Raw genomic sequence first — 4,721 nt, 5'->3', positions numbered from 1 at the left:
TCTAAATACAAGCAAGGAACACACAAGAAACTCAATGCTCAGGTTTCTAATGTGTATTATTTCATTTAGGGCTTCTTAAAGGCTATACTTTTCAACTACTTGTCATCACCCATAACGCCTTGATTATGCTCCCTTGTGGCCACGCACATGTACAGTAGGTGTTGTTATTACATGACCTGCTGACCACCTTGCATATATGCGTAGTATATTGAAATCTGGGTCAGCCCGTGTCAAATAGACAGAATTCATGAAATATGTCGCTACGCTGTCTCAGATTTTGTCCAGCGCTTACTTATGTTATTTGGGTCCCAAAACCAAGGCAGAATTTTAAGACTTCCGTGTGTTTCAGAGAGTTTTTGTAATGTCACCCTCAAATACAACAACAATAGAAAACCTTAGTTGGGAAGCCATTTTAAGGGTTAAAGAAAGACTCATGAAATCTTGTCAGAACACAGACAACATTGTTTTCATTAGATCCACATGATTAAATGGCTTCACAAAAGGTCACATTTTTGAAAAAAGAATAACATTTCCAAACAAGGGTGGTATTGGGGCCCTAGAAAGTTCCTGTAAGTGCATAAGTGGGAACTTTCTGAGGCCCCAATAACACTCTTGTTTGAAAATTTGCTCTGTATTTCCATTTTCAAGGGCCAGCAATTAAAAAATATGCCCTCTCTCTTTAACTGGATTCAGTCTTTTGGACCCCAGGCCATTTGGTTTAGGTGACGTTATTGTTTTGTTTTTTTTTGAAGATTTTTTTTTTAAATATAAAAAGAGGTACATTTCTTATGCATTTGGAACCAAAAATATGTCAACTTTTTAGAAAATCTATTTAGCATAGTATAAACATCTATAATGATTACTAACAAATATCCATCCATTATGTATACTCCCAGCTGACTTAGGACGAAGGCAGGGGACACCCTGGACAGGTCACCAGTCTATTGCAAGGCTACACTTAGAGACAGACAACCAAGCACACTCACATTCACACCTACAGACAATTTAGAATCACCAATTATCACCAATTTTGCACATATTCTTTCTTGGGCTCCAATGGACCCTGAAAGACCTTCTATGTATGGCAACATGAAAGTCCTGAATAGGGTTAAAGAGAGTTGTAGTCAACTGAGTACTTGCTGTTTACGAAGTGATGCTTCAGCAGCCAAACATCAGTAAAACTAGAAAGCCGCAACAATTCAGAATGACAGAAGAAGACACTTCAGTGATAATGTATACGACACAGTCTGCTTTCAAAGAAATGAGGCCTACATTTTCTTTGGAGAATCCAGTGACAGATTGCGCTTCCCTTGTTTCCTGGCCATGAATCCCCTTCATCTTCTTCAACTAAGGCTTTGAGGTTGCATACCTCGGATACTACCGTGGACTCGACAGCAGTAGAAGTAATGACTCCTCACGTCTGCCCTTTCCACTCACAAGACTCCACAGTTCATTAGAGCCACATTTGCATTTTCGAAGAACCTGTTCGTTCACAAACATCTTGGCGGGTCAGAGAGTGCATCGTGAGGTTTCTCAGGGTTTACAGCGTGCAGCCACTGCAGCTCTACTAACAGAAATGAGGAGATCTGTTAGAGTCTGATGTGGATGTTGACGTTTTTCTATCAGTACTGATACAGGGAAACACGGGACAATGATTATCTCATATCCAAAGATTTACCCTTTTTGGGAGGCAAGATGGGAAAGTGTTGCACACAATTCAGTGATTACAACTTGTTTGTGTTAATTCAAGAAAGACATGCCATCAAATGTGTTGTAGGATTAGTGCCATCAGCAGTGTTACCTGGAAATCGAGCATTTCTGTTAAACAACAAAGGATGAACCTGAGCCCTCAGGAGGTGTCTTTGAAGGCCATGGTCATGACTGGTGTCCTGTCTGAACTGGTAACTTTTTTTGTTGTTGTCTCATTTCACCAGGAGTTCACCTCAGCTGCAGGCACTTGTTCAAAATCCAACTGAACTAAAGTCAGAGTACTGCCCTCACAAATCACCTCTCTAACTGATTTTGAATTTGGACAAGCAAGAGTATGCAGACCTGCCAGCAGCTGTGCGAGGTGGTGCTTGATGATGCAAACAATACGCTAATGGTTATCAGATACTATGTTTCTCAAGTTCATCATATATGAAGTGCAATCAAAAAGTTCCAAGTCTGTTTCGACTTTACAGGAATGGAGTACAATGGTCATGCACTTACACATATGCAACAGGTGAACCGTCATGTCAAACATCCTCCATGGTGACAGGAGGTGGGTGTATGGCTACCATCTACAGACCAAACAGCAGTCTACACAATGGAAGAACCACATCAGGTCTGGATCCAAAGTGCCACAAATCATCTCAGCTGGTGTAAAAAGTAGCTTCAAACTGTGAAGATGGCATTTTTTTATGCAGACATGTTAGGTGTTTATTCGCCAACAAATAACCCCTCAGTGCTTCCTAAGGTCATGAATGCTGCTTTTTGAAGCATTCAGTACCAAGAAGGACGGTGCAGACATGTATTGTTTGCTAAATGATAATGATCCCTGCTCTTTGTGTTTCTCAGCTTCTAAACTTGAACTCTACAATCACTAAATCAATGAAGAAGAAAGGCAGACTGACTGTAAATCAGAATGAAAGGCTAGTTATCCAACCCTTTAGCCAACTAATCATACATCACATGGGGGAGACTCGTCACTCTGGTAACCCAGAAAATGGAGGACACATGTTGTGGAAGAGCTGTATTTCACCCAAACTATGACAGTTTCCTAAACCAACCAGATATTTTTTGTGCCTGAACTGAACCAAGACTCTAAGATGTGGTGATCATCGTGGTGTCAGCTAAAGCTTGATACGTTCTGAAGCCTAGACATGTAGTTTCGTTCCTAAATCTCACCAAACAAAGAGTGAAAATTAAAATCAAATGTAGGAATGATGGTTCCACACAAGATTCAAATCTCGATCTCCTTCCTGTTGCCCTCCAGCCTCCTTACATGACTTTGTGGTTCCTTTCAGCTGGAAGCCTTTCCTACAACAAATATATTTTTTCCAAAACATAAATGAGAAATACTTTTTAGTTGTGTGGGAATGTATTTTTGGGAGACATTTTTAGGATTAATCCTCTGGGCACCGTGAATGTCTTTACAAAATCAATTGCTAGGATTACCCAATGTTGTTAAAAATGATCCTCTGGGGACCATGAACATCTTGTGAATGAAATGTCATGGCAATATATTGAGTAGTTGTTGACATTTTACTAAAAACCAAAAATGTCAATCCCACGGTGGCTCCAGATAAAAAGTTACAGGATCTCCAAAGTCATGAGAGTACAATATGGGACGGCTGTGGCACAGGTGGGAGAGCGGGTTGTCCTCCAGTCGCAAGGTTGGTGGTTCGATCTCCCGGCCCTCCACAGTCAACGTGTCCTTGGGCAAGACACTGAACCTGAAGTTGCTCCCAATGGCAAGCAGCACCTTGCATGGCAGCTCTTTGGTGTATGAATGTGTGGATGAGAAACACATTGTACAAGCGCTATATAAGTGGCCATTTCCAACATCTGGGAACCATGAACTTCTATGCTAAATTCCCATTTTAGTTTGGATCATCATCCCTGGGGCCTTACAGCCAATGTGGCTAAAACCATCTAACCATAATGCTCGAATCCCTACCAGTAACAACTCAGTTGTACATAAACTCAAGGCTCACAGACTATTATTTGGATGCCACAGGTATACTATGATTGGTCGGCATTGCTGTCCACATTAAAGTCAACCCGTATTACTACTGGCCATACATTTGTGGGCTTTCACCAAAATTCAATGCTATACTTAAATATTTCTCCACAATCTCTCATTATACTGAATACATTTAAATGGCAACGTTCAACAAGGAGGTTAGATAGCAACTACTGTCCATGTAACTCAATGCTAAAGTCTGAGGTGAAACAGTTCTGAGGTTTGTTGTCTTTTTTAGTCTAACTTGCTCTTAGTTGTAGTCCTGGACTTAATTTATTGTTTACACTAGCATCCTTTGGTGTGCTCAGTTTTCTAGAGAAATAGCATTCATTCCTGCTCAGGCCTGTCCAGTCGCTGTGGTATTGGAAATTTCATTGGCAGGCTGTTCTTGGAGCTCATGTTTGGAAAGATGAAGAGGAACTTTACAACTTATGTCTACTGATGTCCCAACACCCGGGCAGCTCCCTGCATCACAGCACCGGCGGACATCTCCACACTGACCTCATTTATAAGTCGATCAGCCGCAAATATACCTGCTCTGTATGAATCTATCATCTTCAAACACGCTAATTTTGGTCCGTTGGAACACAAGCAGCGCTCTTGGAGAATAGTGTGTTCATAAGAGGGGAAAAAAGAGACGCAGTGGTGTAATGGGAAAGAGAAAGACTTGGTTTATATGAAAAGTAAATCTTACAAAGTAGCTGTGAAACATGATCAGTGACATGAGGACATTTATCCAAGGAAAGCATATTAAAGCAGAAGGAGCCCTGATTCAGCTAAAGGACGACTTCACATTTTCCCCCATGTCCATATGTACTTTCAGAGTTACTGGTGACTGTAATTAGAAGAAATGAAGTACACTGTTGCCCATAAAGTTGGAATAAAATGTTTTTTTTTTCCTCTTCTCATGGAATGATTGTGACAATGCGATTTATTCTTGATAAAGTGTGTATCTTCTCAAAACTTTATTGATTTCACAATATATACATACAAT

Source organism: Stegastes partitus, unplaced genomic scaffold (genome assembly GCF_000690725.1).
Source record: "Stegastes partitus isolate 25-593 unplaced genomic scaffold, Stegastes_partitus-1.0.2 Scaffold1641, whole genome shotgun sequence".
Taxonomy (NCBI): Eukaryota; Metazoa; Chordata; class Actinopteri; family Pomacentridae; genus Stegastes; species Stegastes partitus.
The sequence above is the reverse complement of the archived record's forward strand: the minus strand, read 5'-3'. Positions refer to the sequence as shown.